We start from the raw sequence: 15,073 nt of genomic DNA on the forward strand, positions 1-15,073 counted from the left end.
GGTCCTAGGCACAAGGCCCTCCGAGGAGCGGATAGCCAGAGACGAGGAAAGGGTCCCCGAGGAGCGGGTACCCGGGACGTCTCACGCCGAGGAAGCAGGAGCTGGAACGGGTAGTCCATAATGAGCGAAGCGGATTCAGCAATGAGGGAACTCATTGCCAAGTCATAAACAGACAGGGCCAACCGGCTTAAGAGACCACGATGAATGACATCATCCAGGGGGGCCGCCCCCGAGGTTCCCGCCATGACATGCATAAGACTTGCCCGAGAGCACGCGCGCGCCTAAGGAACTCCAAGGGCAACATGGCAGTCGGCAGCGTCCACGCCATCCAGGAAGGCCCAGGAACAGAGGCAGGCAGGTCAGCGATAGCAGGCGGAGGCCGCAAGTCTACCCAATGAAGGCAGTGCAGTGAGGCAAGAGGTGAGCAACTGCGGTCGCAGCCATCTGCAACCGGGCATAACACTCACATATAATGACTTTAGGACAGTACTTCAGCTCTTGTCTTTACTGAATTTGATTACTGAAATGCCCTATTTTTAGGTCTGCCAGCTAATACAACTAGGCCTTTGCAATTACTACAGAACACAGCAGCAAGAATCCTGTCGGGTAATAGGAGATATGATCATATTACCCCGTCTTAAAATCGCTTCATTGGTTACCAGTGAAATTTAGAGCACAATGTAAAGTACTCTCTATCCTTCACAACATAATTAATAACAATAACACGGAATGGTTACGTATGTTCCATCCAGGCATCTGAGATCTGCTAATAAGGGCTTACTTCAAGTTCCACCTTTGCCATTCGGCACGCTTAAGTGAAGTAAGAGAAAAGGCATTTTCAATTGCCGGTCCAAAACTATGGAATACAATGCCAGAAGATTTACCCATTGTATTCAGAAAGATAATAAATGTTTTAGAAAAGATCTAAAAACATGGCTAGTATGTAGTAGTATAGCATATGCTGACTGAGAGAGAGAAAAATTAGAGCTGAGTTGTTGAAATTATTTTGATGTGAGAACATGTATTTTATGAATTTTATTTGTGAAGATGATATTTTATTGTTCTTAACATGATTGATTTTATTGTTTACTTATTGTATTGTAAACCGCCATGGATGAATGTTCAGAATGATGGTATATAAATAAATAAATAAATATGAAATATAAATAATTAAATATGACTGAGCTCTGCTACCTACTCAAGGGAGGTACCTGAATTTAAACCGAACAGAGCTGTGGCTTTGGTGAAAGGAAAGCATTTGGAATTTAATATACACCATGATTCCCATACCATATTGATTTTAATATAATTAAAAAAGAATAAAAGCAAATAGAAAAAGAAGCAAAAATATTTTTGATTACAGGACTGAATACGACCGATGATTAAAAATGGCCCCTTTAGCGGTTTAAAAATGGAGCAGTAATGCCCAAAATACCATGGGGCATTATGAAGGTCGATTGAACCTACATTAGGCGTATGTGAAATTATGAATATTGGGATTCTGTTCTAGATTCTAGAGTTAAGTTAAAGGTATTTGTTACGACTGGGCTCCGGTCAGGGGTCGTGAACACCACCCAGAAGGGTGGCTCCAGGTTGAGAGAGACAGGAATGGCTAAAACAGAGTCTGGGTCCAGGCTGGGTCAGGGCAGGCGGCAGAAAGCAGTGTCTAGGTTCAGGCTGGGTCAGGGCAGGCGGCAGATAGCAGTGTCTAGGTTCAGGCTGGGTCAGGGCACAGTAAGCAGGGCAAGGCAGGTCAGAAGGCCCGTAGGCCACACACACACACAGAAGGCCCGAGGCCACACACCGTAGTCGGGGCAAGGCAGGTCAGAAGGCCCGTAGGCCACACATACACAGAAGGCCCGTAGGCCACACACCGTAAGCGGGGCAAGGCAGGTCAGAAGGCCCGTAGGCCACACACACACAAAAGGCCCGTAGGCCAGGTAAGAAAAACAAGGAAGAAGGCCCGAAGGCCGCACAAGGCAAGGCAAGGAAAGGCCCGAAGGCCGCGCAAGGCTAGAGCAGGGAGCCCAGGAGAGCTCGATGCCGAAGCACCAAGGGAAATGTCAGGCAGGGTTATAAGGGCCAACCCAGAACATAGAGTGGACAGGGAAGATGGCCTGGGCCTGTCAGGAGAGCCAGCACTAGAGGGACCCCTGGTGGTGAGGCGGTTGCACTGCAGCCAAAACTGTAACAGTACCCCCTCCTCAAGGCCTCCCCCTCCTCCTGGGTCCCATCTTAGCAGGGGGTACTCAAAAATGAAATCAGACCCCTCCGAGGGCAGCAACAGCTGGAGCAATTCAACAGGCTCAGATGGCTGAGTCAGAAAGTCTGTTAGTGGTACCAGTTTGAGCCCCTCCGGGGGCGGCAGCAGGACCGGTTTAGCAGGCTCTTCTCGGGGTAGTGCAGCAGGCTCGGGCCCCTCTCGGGGTGAAACAGCAGGCTGGAACACCTCTCCGGGCGTTGTAGTAGGCTCGGACCCCTCTCGGGGCGTTGTAACAGGCTCGGACCCCTCTCGGGGCGATGAAGCAGGCTCGGACCCCTCTCGGGGCGTTGTAACAGGCTCGGACCCCTCTCGGGGCGTTGAAGCAGGCTCGGACCCCTCTCCGGGCATTGTAGTAGGCTCGGACCCCTCTCGGGGCGTTGTAACAGGCTCGGACCCCTCTCCGGGCGTTGTAGCAGGTTCGAACACCTCTCTGGGTGTTGTAGCAGGTTCGAACACCTCTCTGGGCGTTGTAGCAGGCTCGGACCCCTCTCGGGGCGTTGAAGCAAGTTCGGACCCCTCTCGGGGCGTTGTAACAGGCTCTGACCCCTCTCGGGGCGTTGAAGCAGGCTCGGACCCCTCTCGGGGCGATGAAACAGGCTCGGACCCTCTCGGGGCGTTGTAACAGGCTCGGACCCCTCTCGGGGCGTTGTAACAGGCTCGGACCCCTCTCCGGGCATTGTAGTAGGCTCGGACCCCTCTCGGGGCGTTGTAACAAGTTCTGACCCCTCTCGGGGCGTTGTAACAGGCTCGGACCCCTCTCGGGGCGATGAAGCAGGTTCAGACCCCTTTCGGGGCGATGAAGCAGGCTCGAACACCTCTCCGGGTGTTGTAGCAGGCTTGGACCCCTCTCTGGGCGATGAAGCAGGCTCGGACCCCTCTCGGGGCGATGTAGCAGGCTCGAACCCCTCTCGGGGCGTTGTAGCAGGTTTGGACCCCTCTCGGGGCATTGTAGCAGACTCGGACCCCTCTGGGGGCGATGAAGCAGGCTCGGACCCCATTCGGGGCGATGAAGCAGGCTCGGACCCCTCTCCGGGCGTTGTAGCAGGCTCGAACACCTCTCCGGGCGTTGTAGCAGGCTCGGACCCCTCTTGGGGCGTTGTAGCAGGTTCGGGCCCCTCTCGGGGTGATGAAGCAGGTTCGGACCCCTTTCGGGGCGATGAAGCAGGCTCGGACCCCATTCGGGGCGATGAAGCAGGCTTGGACCCCTCTCCAGGCGTTGTAGCAGGCTCGGGCCCCTCTTGGGGCGTTGTAGCAGGTTCGGGCCCTTCTCGGGGTGATGAAGCAGGTTCGGACCCCTTTCGGGGCGATGAAGCAGGCTCGAACCCCTCTCCGGGCGTTGCAGTAGGCTTGGACCCCTCTCGGGGCATTGTAACAGGCTCGGACCCCTCTCGGGGCGTTGAAGCAAGTTCGGACCCCTCTCGGGGCGATGAAGCAGGTTCGGACCCCTCTCGGGGCGATGAAGCAGGTTCGGACCCCTCTCGGGGCGTTGTAACAGGCTCTGACCCCTCTCGGGGCGAAGAAGCAGGTTCGGACCCCTCTCGGGGCGAAGAAGCAGGTTCGGACCCCTCTCGGGGCGATGAAGCAAACTCAGATGGCAGAGCAGCAAGGTTAGAAGTAGTGTACATGGAAGACACAGATTGTACTGCCAAGGGCTTGATACCTCGAGCCAAAGTCTGAAGCTCCTGATTTTGTTTCTGGAGGAGCAGGTTAGAGAAGGCACAGGCCGTTCTAGGACGTCTAGGGAAGGTGCTCGTTACAGGCTGTTCAGCAGCTGTGGGAAGCAGAGCCCTGCTCGGGTTAATGAGTTCCATCTGTTTTTGTGCTTGCTCTCCTAGAACGGAAGTCCTAGAAGTTCTCTTGGCCAGGTAAGTTTTTGGTTTTCTTGAAGTATAAGCTGCTTTTTGGTGAAAAGTTTTGTGACAAGTTATGCTACAATCTTCTGTTAGTAAACTGTCCAGGGTGAAAACATTCCTAGCTGAGCCAGAAGCAGGGCAGAGTGTGATAGCTCTGGCTGAATCTTTATGAGGAGACGGTGGCCCGTTAGCTGTGCAGCGGGGGCAGGGTTTGCCTGGAGGCAAAAGACAAGGAAGACAGAGACACTTCCACCAGCCTGGTTTGGGAGAATTGCAATTAAGGCATTCTTGGTATACAGACACATTTATTTTGTGACAGTTGCTGCAAATCCAGTGCTCCTGGTCCGAGAGCTGACAAGCTAAACAGTTCAGGTACGTAGGATAATTCAGAGTTTGACAAATGGTACAGATAATAAACCGTGAGGACTCACCGTCTGAATACTGAGTCCTCTCTGTCTCTCCCAATGTGAATGGCTTCGGCATACTGTTACGACTGGGCTCCGGTCAGGAGTCGTGAACACCACCCAGAAGGGTGGCTCCAGGTTGAGAGAGACAGGAATGGCTAAAACAGAGTCTGGGTCCAGGCTGGGTCAGGGCAGGCGGCAGAAAGCAGTGTCTAGGTTCAGGCTGGGTCAGGGCAGGCGGCAGATAGCAGTGTCTAGGTTCAGGCTGGGTCAGGGCACAGTAAGCAGGGCAAGGCAGGTCAGAAGGCCCGTAGGCCACACACACACACAGAAGGCCCGTAGGCCACACACCGTAGTCGGGGCAAGGCAGGTCAGAAGGCCCGTAGGCCACACATACACAGAAGGCCCGTAGGCCACACACCGTAAGCGGGGCAAGGCAGGTCAGAAGGCCCGTAGGCCACACACACACAAAAGGCCCGTAGGCCAGGTAAGAAAAGCAAGGAAGAAGGCCCGAAGGCCGCGAAAGGAAAGGCCCGAAGGCCGCGCAAGGCAAGGCAAGGCAAGGCCCGAAGGCCGCGCAAGGCAAGGCAAGGAAAGGAAAGGAAAGGCCCGAAGGCCGCGCAAGGCAAGGAAAGGCCCGAAGGCCGCGCAAGGCTAGAGCAGGGAGCCCAGGAGAGCTCGATGCCGAAGCACCGAGGGAACTGTCAGGCAGGGTTATAAGGGCCAACCCAGAACATAGAGTGGACAGGGGAGATGGCCTGGGCCTGTCAGGAGAGCCAGCACTAGAGGGACCCCTGGTGGTGAGGCGGTTGCACTGCAGCCAAAACTGTAACATATTTCAAAGTTGACAAAGGTTAGTATCTATTGATCCATGCAGGTAACCTCCAGTGTGTTCTGTTAAGAGGAGTAGCTGCTCTTCTGTGCAGGTTACTTCCATGCAGAAATGTTACACCTAAGGTTAACGTATGTTTACTCTCCAGCTCTGTTTAATTCAGCTCAGTTAAGTTACACATAAATGATAGTTTTGTTTTTTTTAAAAGCCTCTACTTGTTTATGTTCAAATACTTATATACTTACCTTTGTTAAATGTATAACGCTTGTATAACCTTTGTTAAATGTATAACGCTCCGGCGTAAGTTCCTGTTCACTGTACACCGACGTGATATCTCTGATGAGCGGCGGTATATAAAAAATTATAAATAAATAAATAAATAAATAAATAAATAAATAAATGTTATCCCTTTTCTTCATTACCAACCTCAAGCCTTTAGGGATCTGCAATATTTACTCTGTGCTCTTTTAAATTCTCCCACTGTTCTCATCGTCACCACCTCTTTCGAGAGGGCATTCCAGGCATCCACCAGCCTCTCCCTTAACTTCTGCAAGTTATTTTGCATCGAGGGGAGAGGGGTGTACCTCTGTGCTTTTATGTCATTTTTATGATATTACTGTTTAGAATTTAGGTGATGAGAAAAACACGAATGTACAGGCATTTATTTTATTAGGATGAAAAGACCAAAAGAATTGAGATGAATGTATTTTTTATTGAGACATGGCAAAATGACTCTGAGACACCCAAGTCTTTCACAGTTTGACTGCCGGCTTTTATGAGTAATATATGTTATGCTGTATTTACTTTCCAGCCCAGAGACGGCTGTTACAAAGTGTGTAATTGCAATTATATCATAGTTATCCTGTTTGGCAAGTGGTTCTAAAACTCTCACATTTTATCTGGGAATGGTGACAAGTCACACAATGTAAATCCTTCTGTAATAAATATATATATATATATACATATATCTTAGCTGCTGCTGGGTATACACGAAATACAAAGAGAAAGCTAACAGCAAGCATTGTCCAGGTAACAGTAAGCATATTCAGGACAGGAATGATCTCTGAGTTTTAGTGCATGCAAATATTTCTAGTAGGCTGGATGATTATAATGCATTGTACTTAGGATGAACAGCAGTATTCTTGCAACAATTGCAACTTATACAGAATACTACACTAAAACTACTTTTTAATACAAAGAAATTTGACCATGTGACGCCTTTAGCGAAAGAATTGCACTGGCTGCCTACTGTCCAAAGAATTAGGTTAAAAATTGTTATCATTGCTTTTGAATGTATACAGAGGGGCCAGGGGCGGATTGCAGGAAAATATCAGCCCAGGGAATTTTTTTCAAAATACAACCCACAGGGTATCTGTCTGACTCTCTCATGCACTTTCCCTGCAGCTCGTGCTTTGACAACTCTCAAAAGCAGGTACATCATGTGATCTAGAGCCTGGCAGAATTGAGCCAAGATATCTCCAACATAAATTTCACATTTTACCTAGATAATTATGTAGAACACACCCTATACCCTATACCAGGAGTAAGCAAACTGAACTGCAGTCCCCCTTCCATCCATTCAACTGGTGCCACCACCCCCCATGTTTGGTTAAATCTCTCACATATATAAATATCTTGAATTCCTGGCCTAGTGTTAGTTTCTTGCCAACTAATCAGTTCTTGAACCACCTGTTAAGCAATGAGCCAACCACACTGCCAGAAAAACTATCTCAGATACACACACACAAACACACACACATTCTGTTGTGCTGCTGCTCATGTGCTCACTCAAGCCCAAATTTTCAAAGCCCGGGGTTACTAATGTTCGCAAGCTAATAGAAGCAATCTGGAGAGCAGTGTAACCAAGGGGTCTCATTATAAGTTTAGATGTGGAAAAAGCACTTGACAATTTTCAGTGGAATTATATGTTCTGGATTTTGCCTAAATATGGGCTTCCTGATTCATTTATTCAATGGATCAGGCTGCTTTACTCTTCTCCGGCAGCAAAAATGTTAATTAATGATGTGCTGTCCGACTCGTTTTTTCTTCATGGAGGCATGCACAAGGCTATCACCTTTACTTTATATTCTTACCATAGAACCCCTGGTACAAAAGTTTTGGTTAGACTGCTCAATTCAAAGTTTTGTTCTGGGTAAAAGTGAATATAAGATTTGTCTGTTCGCAAATGATATGCTCTTATTTCTTCATTAGCCTTTAATTTCTCTGGGGAAAACGTTGGATTGAAGACTGGAGGGTGGCCAATGTAACCCCAATATTTAAAAAGGGCTCCAGGGGCGGACCAGGAAACTATAGACCAGTGAGCCTGACTTCAGTGCCAGGAAAAATAGTGGAAACTATTCTAAAGATCAAAATTATAGAGCATATAGAAAGACATGATTTAATGGAACACAGTCAACATGGATTTACCCAAGGGAAGTCTTGCCTAACAAGACTCACCCACATTCCGCAACCTGTAACTGTTTCCCATACGAAGCAATTGGGATTCTTCGAAGGTTCGATTCTCCGAAAATGCATTGTCTTCCTATATGTTCATTGTGGTACATTTCTGTCCTTCTCTGGAGAGTTAGTGTGCCTACAGACTAATCTAAATTAGAAGTGTTTTAGGTCATGTCAAAGTTATTGTGCTAAGGTTAGGGAGCTGGGCTTTGGTGAAGGCGGCTATAAGGTAATCTTAGAAGTCAGATTATAAATGGGATTGTTTTTTGCTGTCAGTGTTCAGTAAGTTTGATGGGTTTGTGAGTCTTATTTATGTTAATTTTATTAATGTATTGGGAATTATTAGAATTATTAGAAAAGGAATGATGAATAAAATGGAAAATGTCATAATGCCTCTGTATCGCTCCATGGTGAGACCGCACCTTGAATACTGTGTACAATTCTGGTCGCCGCATCTCAAAAAAGATATAATTGCGATGGAGAAGGTACAGAGAAGGGCTACCAAAATGATAAGGGGAATGGAACAACTCCCCTATGAGGAAAGACTAAAGAGGTTAGGACTTTTCAGCTTGGAGAAGAGACGACTGAGGGGGGATATGATAGAGGTGTTTAAAATCATGAGAGGTCTAGAACGGGTAGATGTGAATCGGTTATTTACTCTTTCGGATAGTAGAAGGACTAGGGGACACTCCATGAAGTTAGCATGGGGCACATTTAAAACTAATCGGAGAAAGTTCTTTTTTACTCAACGCACAATTAAACTCTGGAATTTGTTGCCAGAGAATGTGGTTCGTGCAGTTAGTATAGCTGTGTTTAAAAAAGGATTGGATAAGTTCTTGGAGGAGAAGTCCATTACCTGCTATTAAGTTCACTTAGAGAATAGCCACTGCCATTAGCAATGGTTACATGGAATAGACTTAGTTTTTGGGTACTTGCCAGGTTCTTATGGCCTGGATTGGCCACTGTTGGAAACAGGATGCTGGGCTTGATGGACCCTTGGTCTGACCGAGTATAGCATTTTCTTATGTTCTTATGTTCTTATTGTATTCCTCTAAATGTTATGTTAAATTGCAATTTGTGTATTTTGTTGCAAACTATGTCAGGCACTTATTTATTTATTTACACTATATAAACTGAAATAAACTAAACAGTGTGTGTACAGAATTGTTGAGTTCTACTCAGTAAAGTGAAATTATTAGAAGGACTAATTCAAGTCAAAATCAGGGAAGGCCTAGTCAGAGGAGGTAGTAGAGTTTTGGAACAGTTTGCTATAATATAGGTGTTTAAGATTAAAACTGAGGCTGTTTTGGAGCTGAGAGAGAGGATTACATGGATATATGAGAACAGCATCCATATACAGTACTTATTCATTTGCAATGGGAAAATACCTTTTCAGTCAGATTCATGCTATTTGTTCCTATTTTCCTAAAATAGGTTGACATAAACACTAATGATTCAGTTTGTACAATGAAGTTACTGATCCCGAGGGCAATTTTTAAAGGTATTTTTATGGGGGTAAATTGACCTCTATGAAAATTTCTCTGTCCAGACAAAAGTATATGTGATTAAGGGATGTGTATGTTAAAAGCTTTTGTTTAAGGATTTTTTTATTTGGTCTTTTGCGGGGTTTTTTGGTGAGGGTCTCATTTCAATTTATTTTTTTTTGTTGTTTTCCGCACACGCTAAATTGTTTTAGCGAGCACCAAATGATTTAGCGTGCGCTAAAACAAAAAAAAAATTAAAAAATCACAAAACAAAAAATGTTTTTTTGGGGGATTGGAAAAAGAAGCAAACTATCAATACTTTGGTGTCAGTTCCAGAAGGCTGCACACCCATGGTCTGTATGTGCTGTTAGCCTCATTAAAAAGAGATACTCCCCCAGGGGAAGGGGGCGAGGGGAGTATACAATACACAGATTTGGGATATTTTAAATGACACATCCTATTTCACATTCGCACCACAACTAGAAAAACTGGCAGCTTAGAAATAATACATTTATTCACTGAAAGCAAAAGGGCAGAATATCAGCGTGATCTGATTAATGCTAAACACAGAGAGAGGAGAAGGGAACAGTGCGCTAGCAGCCGTGCTCTATGTTTGTATATGAATGAGGCTTATTATCAAGAATAGCTGGATACAATTTCAGTTAGCAAGGGTTTTGTATAGAGATTAGATCAGTGACAAATTGCTAAATCTGATGGCTTAGATAACACTTAACCAGAGGCCTTAAAGGTAGAGCGTGTCATTGCAGAAGGGACTTGATTGGCTGACATACTGTACAGCATTGACACTAGTTAACTGGAAAATTGCTGCCGGGAGTGATAGCTTAGTTTCCTTGTTAGCCCACTTGAAAACAAAGAAATAAAGGTAAAAAAAAAAACAAAAAAACTAAACCCCAAGCTCTAGGTGAGATCTTCTTACTGAACTAACTATACGTGATTAGCTAGCCAGAGCTCCGCACCCTTCCCCTTCTTGGTGCTGCATGATCTAGGGATGGGGCTGACTGAATATACAAGCAAATTACAGATTTCCGTTGCTGTATTGGTATTTGTATAATGTGTTTGCCGAGGGGTAACAAGACTGAGGGAGATAAATAGCAATATTTACAGTTACAGGGGAACTATTGGGGTGCATTTACTAAGGTGCATTAGGTTAAAGCAAGAGTGAGTATTCAACACCTTTGTTAGTTAGCAGGAAGCTAATGAATGCGAAATTGGGGTTAACACGCTTGCATTTAGATTAACAGGAAATGCTGTGATAATGAGGTAATAAGATGCAAAACTAGGCAAACTACCTCATTATCTCATTATCTGTGTAAATTGTATACACATTAAAGAGTGCAAATGTTAACATAGTAACATATTAACAAAGTAAATGATGCCAAAAAGAGATCAAATGGAACATTCAGTCTGCCCAGTTATCCTCATCCTGAGCTACCAGTCATAGGACCTGAGCATGTTCAAGACATCTCTCCATTGACTGCTTCATTTGTGCTCCACTAACCTGGGTAAATAAGCATACAAATTTCCCAGTGAGCTGACACCCAGCCCCCCTCTATTCCCATGTCTAACCACCAGAGCTTGTGCAACCCACTTTGCAAGCCATGCACCTGCACAAGGCAGCGACTCAGAGGGGCGGTGGCCTGGGGGTCACTGGCAGTTGAACTCAAGAGGAGGCCATGGGGCCACCTGTTGAACCCCAGCTACTGATGACCAAGGTAAAGAGAAGGCCGTGGGGCCACCTGGCGGACCCCAACTCACTGGTGGCCGAAGTTAAGAGGCATGCCCATCTGGTTGATCCTAACCCACCAAATGGCTGAGATGAAAAGAAGGTGGCAAGCCACCTAGTGGACCTCAACCCACTGGCAGCCAAGCTGAAGAGGAAGCCACAACTTGCTTGTGGGATCCCAACCCAATGGTGGCCAAGATGAAGAGGAGACTACCGGGCCATGTGGTGAATCCCAACATATCAGACAGCCAAGATGAGAGGTGGCCATTGGCCAACTTGCAGATTCCAACCTACCAGCAGGCAGCAGCAGAAGTGAAGAGGAGAGCCTGGGATTGCCAGTGGATCCCAACCACAGACAAGATGTAGAGGCCTGGGTGTGTGTGTGAGCCTGATGTAGTAGTGGTGGCTGTATATTCAAAAAGATTGTGTGGACTTTATAGGGGCTGCCGGGTGTTGTGCCTGTTGTCTTTGGGTCCATGGTTTGCCTCTATTTTGTGACTGTTGTTGATTTTGTGGCCTCTGATACTGTGGGTATGAAGGTTGTCGATAAGGCTGAAAGGAACGATAAGGCCGTCTAGTAAAGGGTTGGCGCCGATTATTTCCAAAGTACCAGCGTGAGGAAGAAAATGAAGATGGTGTCATCAGTGACTGGACTGCTATAGCCTGTTCCTTCAGTTGGGTGACAGTGGTCTGGAATCTTTCCCCAAACAGATTGTCCCCAGTACAGGGCAAATTAGCTAGCTTGTCGTGAAGGTCTTCCCAAAGAGCGCTAGCTCTGAGCCATGCTAATCTCCAAGCTGCAAGCCCCGTAGCTGAAGCTCTAGAAGAATTTTCGAAGCCTTCGTAAACCACTCTCAATAGTTGTCGGGAGCATTCCTCCATATCCTGGAGAGGCTGAGGAATCGGTTGCGTAGTAGAAGACAGCAACCTTTAACTGCTTGTATGCATTCATACATATATTGTATCATGTAGAATTGATGAGTGTGTATTCGTGCCGTTAGCATGGAGTTTTGGTAGATCTTCCGTCCAAACTTGTCCAAGTGTTCGATTATCTCTTCCCGGAGGATAAGAGGCATGCGTCTTTGATCTCTTGGACCGTTGCATAGCAGATTCCACCACTATGGTTGTATGTGAAAGTTGCGGCACAGTACAGTAAGATGATTTCGGCATGCGGAACTTCAGATCTGCTTTCCGTGACACTGCAGAACGGGCATGTGAGGTTTCCCACAACTTTTGAAGGATAGTGTCTAGTACTTCCTGTGGAGGGAGTGATGCCGGCTCTCCTGGAGTATCAAAAACCTTCAGAAGACCAAGTGTGAAGTACTAGACACTGTCCTTCGAAAGTTGTGGGAAACCCCACATGCGAGGGGCATGTGGGTGTGTGAGCTTGTATATGTGTGGGGGGCAAATATATGTGTGACTTTGCATGTGTGAGGGAGCAAGAGCATGTGCATTTGTCAGAAAGAAGAAGTGTATGGGTGAACTTGAATGTATATGAGAAATTTAACGTGTGTTTGTATGTATATACACATATATACAGATATAGATATAGATATATATGCATCCTGAATAAAACTTTTTTGATTTTTTTCAACAACTAATGTATGTTATTTAAACAACCATAAAATAAAACCCTCAAAATATTTAAAATGCATTTCTAACAAAAGAACACAGTTGGTCCAATGCAGGACTAAATCGTGTGGATGTTATTTAAGTCTTCGTGAATAGTGTTATCACTGTAGGTTTGCAAGCTGCAAGTAACTAATCTTCATATATTAGTCAGTACGTTGTATTGAGATTCTTACATTCACTGGTTACATTTATTCTTCATGCTTCAATTAATATCTCTTGTCCTACTTGTTCCCTTGCATACCCTGCTAGACAGACCTGACTAGGTGGGTGCTTGTGTTTCTCCTAGGACTTCTAATTACAATATGACTATACAAAATCCCTTACTTAATCCAACACCCAGCACCTCCTCCCCGTGTCTTATTACCAAACTTTGTAACAATCTAAACAGCTACCAAAACTACTGAGGCTGATGCTCAAACTTCTGGCCTCCAAGGTCCCCATGACCTTGCTTCATGACCTTGCTCCATAGTATCCTGCCATCATCAATCTACTTTCTGGTTTATGAGGACTCATAGCCTGCTGGTACCAACCTGGCAACCCCATGACCTGCCAGGTTGTACTTTTAATTTAATTTTTTAATTTTTTGATTCATATTCCACCTTTCGTGACTAGTCAACCACTTCAAAGCACACTGTGTACAATTCTGGTCGCCGCATCTCAAAAAAGATATAATTGCACGAGAAGGTACATAGAAGGGCAACCAAAATGATAAAGGGGATGGAACAGCTCCCCTATGAGGAAAGACTAAAGAGGTTAGGACTTTTCAGCTTGGAGAAGAGACGGCTGAGGGGGGATATGATAGAGGTGTTTAAAATCATGAGAGGTCTAGAACGGGTAGATGTGAATCGATTATTTACTCTTTCGGATATTAGAAAGCCTAGGGGGCACTCCATGAAGTTAGCATGGGGCACATTTAAAACTAATCGGAGAAAGTTCTTTTTTACTCAACGCACAATTAAACTCTGGAATTTGTTGCCAGAGGATGTGGTTAGTGCAGTTAGTATAGCTGTGTTTAAAAAAGGATTGGATAAGTTCTTGGAGGAGAAGTCCATTACCTGCTATTAAGTTCACTTAGAGAATAGCCACTGCCATTAGCAACGGTAACATGGAATAGACTTAGTTTTTAGGTAATTGCCAGGTTCTTATGGCCTGGTTTGGCCTCTGTTGGAAACAGGATGCTGGGCTTGATGGACCCTTGATCTGACCCAGTATGGCATGTTCTTATGTTCTTAACTGGGCGAACTGGTGGACGAACTGGTAAACTGGGAGTGTTGAGGGCGCGCCCCCCCCCCCTTTTAAAATCGCCTGACTTACATGGTTGACGTAGAATGTGCACACCCACATAAAATCTGGCGCACATGTGCAAGCGGTCAGGCTACTTTATAACATACGCGCATAAATTATAAAATGGCCTCGTGCAGATGTGCATCTGCGCGCCGGTTTTGAAAATTACCGTCCTTGTCTACAGGGAAAACGCTTAGTAAATGAGGTCTTAAGTTTGTACCTTGGGGCAATTGAGATTGAAGTGACTTGCCCACGATCAATAGGTGCGTCAAAATGCAATCTGAATCCTGGCTTCTCTGGTTCGGGGCTCGGTGCTGTAAAAAGCTGGCATGATAACAATGTCCTTCCTCCAGCTTTTATTTTGTTCTTATCACCTTTCCTCCTTACTGTGGAAGGAGTGAAGAGCACATGGTTTGCAACTACAATTCCCCCAACCCCAGCCCTGTTCCTACCATTGACAGCAGGTAAGGACTATGAGGCCTCAATCATTAGTCTGCCTAGTGCCTACCTCCACTTCTGATGCAAGGTCACATACCCCAGCTGATCTCCAACTCCACCCCCCCCCCCCCCCTCACTTCTTTGCCATTACTGATCCTCTGGGCGCATCATCCCATGCCTTTTTTTGGAATTCTATTCCTGTTTTGGTCTCCACCAGGCGCATTAGTGGAAATACATCAACGCACGTGTGTTAGAACCGAAAGCATCAGCGCACCTCCAAAGGTGTGGTTACATTTTCGTGCAAAGACCGGCGCTAACGCATGCACTGATTAGCACGCTCTGCGGGTCTTGCATATCATTATTTTATGAACACTAGGGTGCCTGGAGACCGCCGCCCCAGGACAGGCAGGGGATGTGTCAGCTTCAAATAAAAAAAGAGAATAAAACCGAAATCTACTGCCCCGGGTCATTCCTTGCTCAGCTCGTCTTACTTCCAGAGCGCTCCGCGAACCAGATCAAGGCCAGGGGCCTGAGGCTTTTTAAGACGTCCTTTTTATTTATTTACTTATTTTTATTTTATTAAAAGGAGTCTCCTTAGGCACTTCTGGGACAACTCTTTCCACTTTTCTTTCAAAAGAGAGGGGGAAGGTGAGGCCTATCCTGCCCTGCTGTATTTTTCGTG

This window comes from Rhinatrema bivittatum, chromosome 9, assembly GCF_901001135.1.
Source record: "Rhinatrema bivittatum chromosome 9, aRhiBiv1.1, whole genome shotgun sequence".
NCBI lineage: Eukaryota > Metazoa > Chordata > Amphibia > Gymnophiona > Rhinatrematidae > Rhinatrema > Rhinatrema bivittatum.